A 15,158-nucleotide genomic window follows, 5' to 3' on the forward strand; every position below is an offset into this window, starting at 1 on the left:
CAGTTCTCATCTTGTTCATTCTTATTATTGGTGTACTTATTCTTGTAGACTGTTACATTATTCCTTGCCTTCAAAGTTTTATACAAAAACTTGTCTCTGCCACTCTTACAGAGTTAACTCCTAACTCTCCTATTGGGGAAACCAGCCCCCAATATTTCAGCGTAGGTTCTTTTCTGTTTTCCCTAAGTGTTGGCTGCTCTGAGAAATAAAGAGAAAAAGTACAAAAGAAAAAAAAAAAAAAAAAGAAATTTTACAGCTGGGTCTCGGGGGTGACATCACATGTCAGCAGGTTCTGTGATGCCCCCTGAGCTGCAAAACCAGCAAGTTTTTATTATAGATTTCAAAAGGGGAAGGGTGTATTAATAGGGAGTGTGTCACAGAGATCACATGCTTCAAAGGCAATAAAATATCACAAGGGCAGAGAGGCAGAGTGAGATCACAAGGCCAGGGCGAAATTAGAATTACTAATGAGGTTCCATGTCCCACTGTGCACTGCACGCACTGTCATTGATAAACATCTTAACAGGAAACAGGGTTCCAGAGCAGAGAACCAGTCTGACTAGAATTTGCCAGGCTGGAATTTCCTAATCCTAGCAAGCCTGGGGGCACTGCAGGAGACCAGGGCGTATTTCATTCCTTCTCTACAACTGCGTAAGACAGACACTCCCAGAGCGGCCATTTTAGAGACCTCCCCCTGGGAATGCATTCATTTTCCAGGGTTATTCCTTGCTGAGAAAAGAATTCAGCGATATTTCTCCTATTCGTTTTCTGAAAGAAGAGAAATATGACTGTTCTGCCCAGCTCTGCAGGCAGTCAGACTTTATACTTATCTCCCTTGTTCCCTGAAAATCGCTGTTATCCTGTTCTTTTAGGATGCCCAGATTTCATATTGTTCAAATACACATGTTTTACAATTTGTACAGATAACGCAATCATCACAGGGTCCTGAGGTGACATACATCCTCAGCTTACAAAGATGATCGGATTAAGAGATTAAAGACAGGCATAGAAAATTATAAGAGTATTGACTGGGGAAGTGATAAGTGTCCATGAAATCTTCACAAGTTATGTTCAGAGATTGCAGTAAAGACAGGTGTAAGAAATTATAAAAGTATTAATTTGGGGAACTAATAAATGTCCACGAAATCTTCACAATTTATGTTCTTCTGCCGTGGCTTCAGCCAGTCCCTCTGTTCGGGGTCCTTTACTTCCCACACCACTCTCCTCTACCCTATTAAAAAAAATACTTCTTTTACAAGGACAAACAAAGCAATTAAGTCAAAATATATTAAACAAGTTTGAAGAGAAATTATGAAATAAAAAGAGGGGGAATATTGTAAAAAGTAAAGCAGAGGTTCCTCTTCAAAGACTTTCCTCCCCGTCTAATTAGGAATAAACAGTAACTTCTCTTAGAAGCAAAATTTATTCAAAGACCTGTGCTCCTAAATATTTGCCCTGGGATGCTTATACTGGTCCAATCAAGCATTAGGTCATAGCTTGTTCCTCTTCCTTATTGAAAAGTGTTTTTACCTTTCTTAGCATTCCACAAGTTACTTCCTCCTTCCTTTGTTCTCTTCTACCTTTGCCTCTTTTAAAAAGTTCTAAGTTGCTAGCCAATCAGGACAAATACAGAATGTAAGGTCCTGTTCCAGCCAGTGGAAACTGGACACAGTAGTAGGGTGGACGTGTCAGGTTATAAATGACCCTGTCTCCTTTGTTGAGTGTACTCTCATGGCAAAACTGCTGGCGAGTATACCTTACTGCAGGAAGTAAAAATAGCCTTACTAAATAAATTAAATTTATGTTCAAGTGCTGTTTCTTTATGGCACCAGGGAACAAGCATTTCAAACAACAGTTAAATAAAAGCACAACAGATTTTTCTTAAAGCACTATCCTGCTCTTTACAAAAAAATATAAAAGGTTAAAGAGTCTATAAAAATCTTACCTTATGGTCAGACATTAAAAATTGAATATGTATGTCTACAAAGCTTTATTAAAACTAAGTTTAACATTAATAACACACTAATATAAAGGTGAAATTGGCTTATCTGGTAAATCATACAGGAAGCATTGTCAAATATAAGATGATGTTTGGCTTTCTTTGATCTAAAAACTATTAAAAATGGGTGCTAAAGGAAATTTCTCAGTAAGAAGTCATCAAGGATGATAAAGTCCACTGCTGATGTCCCCACATTTAAAACAAAAGGTCAGTTTCTTAGAATTATATACTTGGTTTATCTTCCACTTTCCTTTCCCTCAAAACTAAAAATCTTTTAGCACAGGTACCACCCCTAGAATTTCCAGTAAACCAGCACAGCCTGAAGATCATGATCTCATCAAAGGGTGGAAAGAAGGAAAACTTGAGCCAGCCTGAGAAGGACCCTACCTTGTGCTGCTAACCACCGAGACTGCTGTTCGTACAGTGAAAAAGGGGTGAACTCATCACACCTGAGTCAAGAAAGCGCCACCCCCTCCAGAGTTGTGTACCATAGTCACAGGGAAAAACCCTACCAAACTAAAGCTAAGAAAAATTTAACTCTCATCTATTCTATTAGTCTTTCTTCTTTCCTCACTCTATTGCTGACCATCTAGTTATTAACATAACCAAGTCAATTTCACCTCAAACTATTGCATTTAATGCTTGTCTTGTTATAATACCCTGTGGGGACTTGCCAAGTCAAAGACATCTCTCTACTTCAGAAAAGTATCTCTGTCTCTCCTGACCCTCCTCAGACTGGGCATTAGTAAATTAGGACCATTTAATCTGGGGAGATTTCGATAAAGACCCCAGTGTCAACCAGGAGTCTTGTCCCCTGATGTAGAGCTTTTATGCCATAGTTGGTCCAACATTTTCTGGACCACTAAAGAGCAAGGACGGACTGCCCCAGCCAGTTTTTGTAATTTCCTAAAACTATACATTCATTTTACTAGAGGATCATAGAAGTTAAAGACTTAAAATGAACGTTGGCAATTAAGACAGGATACCAAGATGCAAATGCCTGGTTGGAATGGATCAAATATTCTGTCCACATGTTAAACAAAAGCAATTGTTATGTTCGTACACATGGCAGGCCAGAGGCCCAGATTGTCCCCTTTCCACTAAGGTGGTCCTCCAGTTGACCAGGCTGCATGGTAGCTCTTTTCCAGGATTCTACAGCCTGGAGTAATAAGTCATGCCAAGCTCGCTCTCTGCTATATCCCGAGGTCCAACACTCTGCGAGTCAGACCCTGAGGGCCATCCAGCTTCCGTCTCCCAACACTAAGTTCACTTCGTGTCTGTCACAACAGGGAGGAAACTTAGTGTTACTTGGAGACCTGAAGGGATGCAGTGAGCTTAAGAATTTTCAAGAGCTTATCAATCAGTCAGTCCTTGTTCATCCCTGAGTGGATGTGTGGTGGTATTGTGGTGGATCTTTACTGGACACTTTGCCAGATAACTGGAGTGGCACTTGTGCTTTAGTCCAATTGGCTATCCCTTTCACCCTGGCATTTCATCAACCAGAGGAAGGAAAAACAAGACACTGTAAAGCAAGAGAAGCCCCTTATGGGTCTTTTGACTCTCATGTCTATTTAGACACAATTAGAGTCCCATGGGGAATACCAGATCAATTTAAAGCCTGAAATCAAATAACTGCAGGATTTGAGTCAATACTTTGGTGGGTGACAATTAATAAAAATGTAGATTGGATAAACTACATCTATTACAACCAACAGCGATTTATTAACTACACTAGAGATGCTGTTAAATGGCTGAACAATTAGGGACTATTAGCCAGATGGCTTAGGAAAATAGGATAGCCGTAGACGTCATATTAGCAGAAAGAGGAGGAGTTTGCATCATGATCAAAACTCAGTGTTGCACCTTCATCCCAAACACCACCCCTAATGGAAGTATAACAAAGGCATTGCGGGGACAGGGCGGGGAGAGCGGCGGGTCCTGCAGGAGGACGCACGGTGGCAGACGCCGCCTGTCCCATGCCAGCGCCACGACCCCCGCGCCCCTGCCGCCTCCGCCCCAGGCAGCCCCTGCCTCCTGCCGCCCGGGCTTGCCGCTGGGGCTTGCTGCGCCGCACCGGCGCGTCTTTAGCGGGGCCACCGAGCAATGGCCGCCGGGCACCTGCGAAAGTTTGTCGGCTCTCGCTGAAGGGCCGCGGTGCCCCTGTGCCTCCGTGCCCCGCTCTGGCCAGAAGCCTTCACGTAAATGGGTCCAGTCATGCCTCCCAGTAAGAAGCCTGAAGCTCAGGAATTAGTGTCTCCAGTGGACTGAGTCAGTGTTACCCGGGCAGCGGTTTCTCCAAGGCCCTTCAGGAAGAAGATGACCTCGACTTTCTCTGCCTGACATCCGATTAGAAGAGGGGGCCATGGAAGATGAAGAGCTGACCAACCTGAACTGGCTGCATGAGAGCAAGAACTTGCTGAAGAGCTTTGGGGAGTCGGTCCTCAGGAATGTCAGCCCTGTCCAGGACCTGGACGATGACACCTCCCCGGTCCCCGCCCACTCTGACATGCCCTACGGTGCCAGGCAGAACCCAACTGCAAACCCCCTACTCCTTCAGTGCCTCATATTATGGCCATGGAGGACTCTCAACCAAGCGCCTGCCAATGAAGGATATCTACAACTGGATCTTGGAACATGTTCTGATTTTGCAAATGCACCTACTGGGTGGAAAAACTCAGTGAGACACAATTTGTCATTGAATAAGTGTTTTAAGGAAGTGGACAAAGAGAGGAGCCAGAGTATTGGGAAAGGGTCGTTTGTGGTGCATAGACCCAGAGTATAGACAAAATCTAATTCAGGCTTTGAAAAAGACACCTTATCACCCACACCCACACGTATTCAATACACCTCCCACCTTTCCTCAGGCATATCAAAGCACATCAGGTCCACTCATCTGGCTGGCCAGTGCCTTCTTCAAGAGAAATGGAGCCCTTCTCCAAGATCCTGACATTGATGCTGCCAGTGCCATGATGCTTTTGAATACTCCCCCTGAGACACAAGCAGGTTTTCCTACAAGAGTGATCCAAAACGCAGTGCGAGTCCTGAGCCGAGGGCTGTTTCCCAGCGTGCGGCCGCTGCCAATCACTCCTATTGGGGTGACCGCGGCCATGAGGAATGGCATCACCAGCTGCCGTATGCGGACTGAGAGCCAGTCATCGTGTGGCTTCCGGTGGTCAGGGAGACCCCAAGGAGGATCACAACTACAGCAGTGCCAAGTCCTCCAACGCCCGGAGCACCTCGCCCACCAGCCACTCCATCTCCTCCTCCTCCTCCGCCGACAACAACTATGAGTTTGCCACCAAGGGGACCCAGGAGGGCAGCGAGGGCAGCAAGGGGAGCTTCCGGAACCACGAGAGCCACAGCAACACAGAAGAGGATGACAGGAAGCACAGCCAGAAGGCGGCCAAGGATTCTGGGGAATAGCGGGTACACATCCCGCACAAGAAGTGCCAGCGCTTCGCGAGGTCAGGAAGGTCCCCAGCGACACACTGCCTCTCAAAAAGAGACGCACTGAAAAGCCCCCAAGAGCGATGATGAGGAGATGAAAGAAGCTGCGGGGTCACTCCTGCACTTAGCAGGGATCCGGTCCTGTTTGAATAACATCACCAATCGGATGGCAAAGGGGCAGAAAGAGCAAAAAGAAACTACAAAAAATTAAAAAACAAGTCAGTGATTGTTTTGAACTTATGGCCATTTGGTTTCAGCACGTCAGGAGATTTCTAAGACTTGTGGCAATATCAGCAATTTTTTTCTTTTTTCTTGTTTTGATTAGGTTTTCTTTCTTTTCCTTTTTTTTGTTTTAGTTTGCCCCCCTCTTTGTTTTGGACCCTTAAGAATTTTATTTTTAAAGGAGATTGAAGCCATAGAACTCATATTGACATCAGCTGTTTTACAAAAGCTTTTCATTATCTGAAGACCACACCAAAAAAGCCAAAATTACCATTGCTTCCTCTAGCTTGTCAGAAACCTGTGGCTGAATCCGCAGGGATGTCAACATCAATACCACAGGAACACACATTCCGCACCTAGAAGGCACGTGGGCCAATAATAATCGTTCAGGCCCAACCCTTCGGTTTAAAAAGTCAGGTTGTCCTTCCCATTGGGTTCACTGAGTGAAGGCACATAAGCAATTAAGGACAAGGAGGAACTCCTTGTCCCTCTAGGAGTAGACCCAAGTTTGTGGCACCAGGCATCTGATGGTGCCAAGAAAGCCACTGGAATTGTCACACGCCAAGCACAGAGGGCCCGCTACCAGTCCTCCATGCTTCTGAACCTGAAGCCTGATGACGTCTTATGAGGTGGACCTTAGACTTTTCATGCACATCAGGGGTCAAGTGACTCATGGAGAAGAAATGGGGTAAATTTTTAGTGATGTTGCTAATCATTGAATTCTGTTCTCTATTAAATTAAGAAAATGTTCCAAAAGCCATAAGCCTGAAGGTTGGCCCTGTGCACACACACACACCACAACACAGCACACAGACACACACACACACATAAGAAGGAGAGAGAGAAAAAACTGATGCAGAAAACAAACTGAGTCTTCTTAACTGACGAAGTGAAAAGCAACCAAGTCCAGGAAATTACAATAGCTGTTAAGGAAAGGAAATAATGGTACAGATCTTTTCTATCAAAACTATTTGATCCAAGTGGAAAAAACAAAAAACAAAACTAGAAAGCTACGGAACCTGCTATTAGTATTGTGGTGTATTTTTAAGATTAAAGGCACACTGATGGACAAAAAAAAAAAAAAAAAAAAAAAAAAGTAAAACATGGCAAAAAATAAAATAAATAAAATAACTCCTATACTGCCCTCAAAATGGAGTTTGCAATTAATGTCAGGATTTATCTTTGCAAAGATCAATGATTTCCACATTCAGCCAGTATAGCCAGCAGAAATTTCGACCCACAATGCATGGATTCCTTTGAAGAAAAAAAAGAAAAAGGAAAAAAAATCGCAAAAACAAACTTTTTAAATTCAAAAGTAACAAAGTTCTTGTAAGGTAAATAATGTATTTAGCATGAAGCATGAATTATTTTCATATAAATATAGAAAATAGAGAAAAGGCCAATAGATGCAGAAAAGGCTTTTGACAAAATTCAACAGCCCTTTATGCTAAAAACGCTCAATAAATTCGGTATTGATGGAACGTATCTCAAAATAATAAGAGCTATTTATGACAAACCCACAGCTAATATCATACTGAATGGGCAAAAACTGGAAAAAATTCCCTTTGAAAACTGGCACAAGACAGGGATGCCCTCTTCACCACTCCTATTCAACATAGTGTGGAAGTTCTGGCTAGGGCAATCAGGCAAGAGAAAGAAATCAAGGGTATCCAGTTAGGAAAAGAAGAAGTCAAATTGTCCCTGTTTGCAGATGACATGATTGTATATTTAGAAAACCCCATCGTCTCAGCCCAAAATCTCCTTAAGCTGATAAGCAACTTCAGCAAAGTCTCAGGATACAAAATTAATGTGCAAAAATCACAGGCATTCTTATACACCAGTAACAGACAAGCAGAGAGCCAAATCAGGAATGAACTTCCATTCACAATTGCTCCAAAGAGATAAAATACCTAGGAATCCAGCTTACAAGGGATGTAAAGGACCTCTTCAAGGAGAACTACAAACCACTGCTCAGTGAAATGAAAGAGGACACAAACAAATGGAAAAATACCATGCTCATGGATAGGAAGAATCAATATCGTGAAAATGGCCATACTGCCCAAGGTGATTTATAGATTCAATGCCATCCCCATCGAGCTACCATGAGTTTCTTCACAGAATTGGAAAAAACGGCTTTAAAGTTCATATGGAACCAAAAAAGAGCCGCATTGCCAAGACAATCCTAAGTCAAAAGGACAAAGCTGGAGGCGTCACGCTACCGACTTCAAACTATACTACAAGGCTACAGTAACCAAAACAGCATGGTACTGGTACCACAACAGAGATATAGACCAATGGAACAGAACAGAGTCCTCAGAAATAACCACACATCTACAGCCATCTGATCTTTGACAAACCTGACAAAAACAAGAAATGGGGAAAGGATTCCCTATTTAATAAATGGTGCTGGGAAAATTGGCTAGCCATAAGTAGAAAGCTGAAACTGGATCCTTTCCTTACCCCTTATACGAAAATTAATTCAAGATGGATTAGAGACTTAAATGTTAGACCTGATACCATAAAAACCCTAGAAGAAAATCTAGGTAGTACCATTCAGGACATAGGCATGGGCAAGGACTTCATGTCTAAAACACCAAAAGCAACGGCAGCAAAAGCAAAAATTGACACATGGGATCTAATTAAACTAAAGAGCTTTTGCACAGCTAAAGAAACTACCATCAGAGTCAACAGACAACCCACAGAATGGGAGAAAATTTTTGCAACCTACTCATCTGACAAAGGGCTAATATCCAGAATCTACAAAGAACTCAAACAAATATACAAGAAAAAAAACAAAACAACCCCATCAAAAAGTGAGGAAAGGATATGAACAGACATTTCTCAAAGGAAGACATCCATACAGCCAACAGACATATGAAAAAATGCTCATCATCACTCGCCATCAGAGAAATGCAAATCAAAACCACAATGAGATACCATCTCACACCAGTTAGAATGGCAATCATTAAGAAGTCAGGAAACAAACAGGTGTTGGAGAGGATGTGGAGAAATAGGAACACTTTTACACTGTTGGTGGGATTGTAAACTAGTTCAACCATTATGGAAAACAGTATGGCGATTCTCAAGGATCTAGAACTAGATATACCATATGACCCAGCCATCCACTACTGGGTATATACCCAAAGGATTATAAATTACTCTACTACAAAGACACATGCACACGTATGTTTATTGCGGCACTATTCACAATAGCAAAGACTTGGAATCAACCCAAATGTCCATCTGTGACAGACTGGATTAAGAAAATGTGGCACATATACACCATGGAATACTATGCAGCCATAAAAAAAGGATGAGTTTGCGTCCTTTGTAGGGACATGGATGCAGCTGGAAACCATCATTCTTAGCAAACTATCACAAGAACAGAAAACCAAACACCACATGTTCTCACTCATAGGTGGGGAACTGAACAATGAGATCACTTGGACTCGGGAAGGGGAACATCACACACTGGGGCCTATCATGGGGAGGAGGGAGGAGGGAGGGATTGCTTTGGGGAGTTATACATGATATAAACGTCATGCACATGTACCTAGAACTTAAAGTATAATAAAAAAATAAAATAAATAAATAAATAAATAAATAAAAAAGAAAATAGAGAAAAGGCTATGCCTCTTAATTTTAAGCCCTTAGGCTTAGAGTTTCTTTTGGTTTCCTTCTTTCTTTCTTTTTCTTTGCTTCCTTTTTTTTTTTTTTCTGGTTATTTTGTTTTGGTTTTTTGAAGCATGTGTTTAAGGTAACCTTCTTCAGGGACAAATTCTGACTGTTGAGGAACTTACTCTGCAATACAAAAAATATCTTCATGCTCTGGTAGGGCTGGATGGTTGAACTCTGTACTGTCTTGTATGCACTTCAGCCCCGACCCCTCTGATTCTCTGTTGAAAAGTGTGTCCTTTCTCTCTGTCTGTATATGTTTAACATGATGCAATAATTTGAGGGCAAACTTAGTAGTGAGTGTGTACGATAGACTCAAGAGAATTATGGGACGCTTACTTGAGAAAATCATTACCATGATTTGGTTCTAGGGAAAAGGTAGTGAATAATTATGCAAATTAGCCAGAAGAAGGGGAAACATGCTAATGGGCCTTATTGGGTGAGGGGACGAGATGGGGTTCACATGAAGGAGGAAGGGAAGCGATGCTGAGGTAGAAAAGGCCAGTCCCAGACGTCCTATCGCCACAACGCCATGTCGCAGTAGGAAGCAGGGTCCATCCATCGCTACCTTCAGCAACTGACCAACCTGGAATTAAGACCACCTAGATTTTGAGAGCTGAATTTAGAAACCTGACAATGTCATGAGCCCAGAAACTCCTTGTTACCTTTGCCTAAGAAATTTTCTTTGGGGTGGGGGGTGGGGGGCGGTCCAAAGAGAAATCTCTAAAAGAATATGATCTTCATCCAAGTGGACGGAAACTTTAAAACACAAACACTCAGTACTGTGGCTCAGGATATGATGCGTGAAGAGAGGGAGGGAACAGAGATGACCTTAACTTTTGAAACAGGGACTGCTGTGGGGCAAAGCAGGCCCATCTGCCAGGACCAGGTAGTGCCAGAAGCTCCATCAGCCGGACAGTGGGAACTAACTGGTGCATTCCCCACACTTTACCTCCGGTGGGTTGCTGATGAGAGAACCTGAAAAAACTACACCTCTACAGCAGGTCGAATTCATGACCTGAAGCTGAATACTTCGGTATATTTGTTCAGGGTGTAATCTTTGCAGTGCTTTGTTCCCTCCGTCTCCCCAGACATCTGACACCCTAAAAGCCATCCACAGCTATGGAGCCTGAGTGACACCTTGATTGTGTCGTCACCTGACCAAGCCTAAAGACCTCCAGCTCAGTGCCCCACCTTCATCCCACCCCCCAGATAAAATTCAGACCTCTCTCCTGAAAGACAGAGGTTCAACATTCAGGACTGTTTCTGGCCGAGGACTTCTTCCAATTAAACCCCCACCGTGGGCTGTCTCCCCTCATTTCATTTTTCTAAAGGGGCAGAATCCTCTTTTAGAAAATAATAAAATGCAATGTGTGTGATTTACTTTTCTGATCTCTTTGAGAAATAGAGAAATATAAAAGTGGTTCTTAACTCCAGAACCACTCTTTTTGCATGAATACCTCATCGGGAAGCTTTCTAAGTGTGATTTCCTGAGTCTACCTTCGTTGGATCTGCCAGAAGACTTGTTGGGGAACTTTAGTGAGGGTACTTCTTCCTATTTTTCTTCTGTTTTGGAGGCATACACATTATGCATAACCAAAACAATGGCTCAATTGTGTTTACCTTTGTATTTTGATGTTGAGAACAAAAACAAAAAGTTTCAATGTGTATGTGGCTGTTTGCAGTGAATTCATTGCAGAATGAGGTTGTCCGTGTCCTTAACAAGCCAAGGGGCAGGAGGCACCCTCTCTTATCCCTCCTCAAAAGCAGTAGAGAATTTAAGCACAAGCCTATTTGTGAAATAATATTTTGCTTAAGTGTCATTCACTTTAGTCTTGGAATTCCTTCCCAAACGTTAGTTGTTCTTTTAGCTTCCAAACTAGCATATGTATCAGTTGACAGATCGCCTGAACACCATTAAGAGGTGTGGTGTTTTTACTTTCATTTCTCCCGCTGGGAGAAGTGGCAGTTCATGTGTCATTCCAGTATCTCACATACTTACACGGGGCAGGCGGGAGGGGGAAACAGGGAACTATAGCAATATTTAAAGAAGCCTTGGAAACCAATCGTGAACACATCAACATGATGACGTGTACAATTACTTGCTATTGGCCCTTGGACACATTTAAGAGAAAGAGACAGTCGCTCTTTTTTTCTTAAATGATATACACATAGACAGTTTTATCCTATTATAATTGTCTTTTATCTTTATCTAGTACTATGTGGAAAGGGTTTGCATCATAGTTTTCCCAGCCTTATAATATACATAAGCTCCTACGTCCCTGCCCCTCTCTAATCAGTATTATTTCAAGAGTTCTTTGGTGAAGCCATCTATCTGAAACTAAAATGAACCAACCCGTATTTCACTGGTGGTTGGAGAAAACCATGGCCAAAGCGATTGTGGCAGGTCTCAATCTTGGGAGTTTTTAAGAAGGAATGTGCAGAGGCGTTTCCCAAGAACGGAGTTTTGTTTTGTTTTTAAAGAGGCATTCAATGTGTCTAGTGCTTGCTGGCCACAGCAGTTACTACCACGAAGTCTTCTGGGAGGGGCCATTGTGTTGAAGGAGGCTCCTGCCTGAGGGACAGCATCAGGCAGTGGGCTCTGTAGAGTGAGAACCAGGTGGACACTTACTGTGCCCAGCTCAGAGTCCTGCACCATGCCAGGACTGCCAGGCCAAGGGTTACTGATGCAAGTTCCCCTCATTCCACTCTGTGGGGGGGTGGGGGGGGTGCCTTGCGCCTTCCTGGAAGAGCTCTTGGAGAAGGAATTGGAGTTACGTACAAGTGACCTAAATGGGAGGCTTTTCTAGATGAGATTGGATTAAACTCCATGTGATTTCTCTTTCCCTTTAATTCAGGTTGGGACTCGTTTCTTTCTGGTGGATCACAGCTGCCCAGATGTTGCAATTGATTTTTATGTTTCTGTAGAGAAGTATTTTCTTTCATCTTCAATATTTTTTTTTCCACCAAAAGAAAACATTGGAACTCTGTGTTTCCTCTTGATTGTGACTTCCCAGTGTTGACAGTTAAGTCCTTAGTGTCATAGGTCCCAGCCCACCAATATTATATCAAACACTGTTATGCACATGATGCAGCACAGTGATCTAATTTAAATAATACTTTTAATTATTATATACTATATATAATATACATCAACACTTTTGCTATATAAACTAAGTGATAACCCCTTTTAGTTACCTGCAAAACTTGGACTTCGTTTATATTGCAGTCAACACAGTTACAAAGTTGTAATGGAGTCTTTTTTCCTTTGGAACAGAATGTGTAAATCAAAGTATATACATTGGGTGTGTTTCTGTTTCTGGAGTTCATGAGGATTTACACATGGCATTCAGTGTTCTGTATAGATCTGCTACCTTTGTGAATTCATCTGTGAACCCCTCTCCTTTGAGAGAGCACTGGTGATGGTGTTTAACTCCTTGTGTTTTCTCTCTCTCTACTGGTTATTCTTGAATTAAGCACAGACTCGTCAGCTTGGTTGCTTTATCATGAATAATGTGTGTGACCTTGCAGTTCTTCCACAGTTTAGCAAACAAGTGCTAGCTTCACTGACCAAAAATTAAGGAAGGAAAACACAATTTTTAAAACGATCAATCTTTTAACAGCCGACACTGATGTGTCTATGGTGCTGCATCTTGCTGTTGTACTTCTGAAATCAGACCTGTGTGAACGATCATTCTGACTAACCGTGAGATGCTCACGAGTACCTTCTGTTGTTTTGTTAGCACTGAAATCAAGACTATTTTTGGAATATACACAATAGTGTTTTTCCACTGTATTTCATTTGCAAAATTTGAGAACTGCTTTCTCTACCTTTTGCAAAATAACTGATTTTCCATATTGGATTCCCAAAGACTTTCGATATGGCGAACCTATTAAACCTAGAAATTGTATTCATCCTTTCAAACTGTGGCCTGCGTTCCCCAGCCCCCTCCTCCTCTTTTTAGATGAGATTTAGCACACTCTCAGTTATTTAAATATGCAATATTTCTTGAGTATGTATGTTGAGGCCATCTGAGCTCATAGCTGATTCAGTAACCAGTTTCATGCCGTGTCATTCACACTCACTACTTAATACTTGCCATGGTGAAAATGTGGAGGAAAAATGTATCCATGTGTGTCTGGGAAGCATATACACTTGTACATTTTTTAATACTCTGATTCTGTAACATTTCTGAGTTTTGTTTTACAGAAAAAAAAAAGTGATAGAGCAATCAGAAGACCAAGAGGTTTACTATTGATGCTTAGGGTCGTCTGAGCTTGGCTGGCCAATAGACCTACAAGGCCAAATTAATTTACAAGAGTGATAATTTTTCAAAAGTCAATTTTTTTCTGTATTTTCTGTATGAAATGCCAATATCATGAATAGAAAGGGAGAAGCATAAAGGAGAAAGAACATGATGTTCTGTTATGTCGTTTGAACCTAAAGAAACAATGTGGAGGCAGGCATGATCAGCCAAACCCTAGGGAATTGATAGTGTTGCTTGGAAGGCATCCATACCTGCATTTTGCATTCTTCATATGTAATCATATTGCCAAAGACAAACTATTTCATCATTTATTGTAAATAACACTTTTCCCCAGACATACGATAAAGTTTCTGTGATGTATTGTCTTCCAGTTGCAATGAAAATTACTGAGTTGCATCAAAACAACAACAACAACAACAAAGGCATTGCACGTTCTGACTGCTCTATCCAATGAATTAGCCAGCAACTCAGGGATAAATGACCACTTTACAGGATGGCTAGAAAAGTAGTTCAGTAAATGGAAATGAATAGTAGCCTTAATCTTATTTCCCTTGCAGCATGATACGTGTACTTATTCTTGTCAGGTGCTGTGTCATACCATGCATCTGCAAGTGACACAGAGGCTCATAATAACGGCACTACTAAAACCACCCTTAACTATCCTCCACTTTATCCAGAGAAGCTTCTTCTTTGTGGAAAATCAAGCAAAACAACTAAGCCAAGACATGTTAAAAAAAAAAAAAAGTTGAGCGCATATATATTTAGGATAGTTAGCTCTTCCTGATGAATGATCCTTTTACATTATGTAATGGCCTTCTTGTCTCTTTCGATCTTTGATGGTTTAAAGTCTGTTTTATCAGAGACTAGGATTGCAACCCCTGCTTTTTTTTGTTTTCATGTGCTTGGTAGATCTTCCTCCATCCCTTTTTGAGCCTATGTGCGTCTCTGCATGTGAGATGGGTTTCCTGAATACCAGATTCATAAAGCAAGTCCTTAGAGACTTACAAAGAGACTTACACTCCCACACAATAATAATGGGAGACTTAAACACCCCACTGTCAACATTAGACAGATCAACAAGACAGAAAGTTAACAAGGATATCCAGGAATTGAACTCAGCTCTGCACCAAGCGGACCTAATAGACATCTACAGAACTCTCCACCCCAAATCAACAGAATATACATTCTTCTCAGCACCACATCGCACTTATTCCAAAATTGACCACATAGTTGGAAGTAAAGCACTCCTCAGCAAATGTAAAAGAACAGAAATTATAACAAACTGTCTGTCAGACCACAGTGCAATCAAACTAGAATTCAGGACTGAGAAACTCAATCAAAACCGCTCAACTACATGGAAACTGAACAACCTGATCCTGAATGATTACTGGGTACATAACAAAATGAAGGCAGAAATAAAGATGTTCTTTGAAACCAATGAGAACAAAGACACAACATACCAGAATCTCTGGGACACATTTAAGGCAGTTTGTAGACGGAAATTTATAGCGTTAAATGCCCACAAGAGAAAGCAGGAAAGATCTAAA

General features: G+C 41.7%; 1 pseudogene; it reads left to right on the plus strand.

Moving 5' to 3' along the window:
• Nucleotides 1–4,109: 4,109 nt before the first annotated feature.
• LOC117087102 lies at nucleotides 4,110–5,657 on the plus strand (annotated as a pseudogene).
• Nucleotides 5,658–15,158: the final 9,501 nt, after the last annotated feature.

This window comes from Trachypithecus francoisi, unplaced genomic scaffold (assembly GCF_009764315.1).
Source record: "Trachypithecus francoisi isolate TF-2019V2 unplaced genomic scaffold, Tfra_2.0 Contig00612, whole genome shotgun sequence".
Taxonomy (NCBI): domain Eukaryota; kingdom Metazoa; phylum Chordata; class Mammalia; order Primates; family Cercopithecidae; genus Trachypithecus; species Trachypithecus francoisi.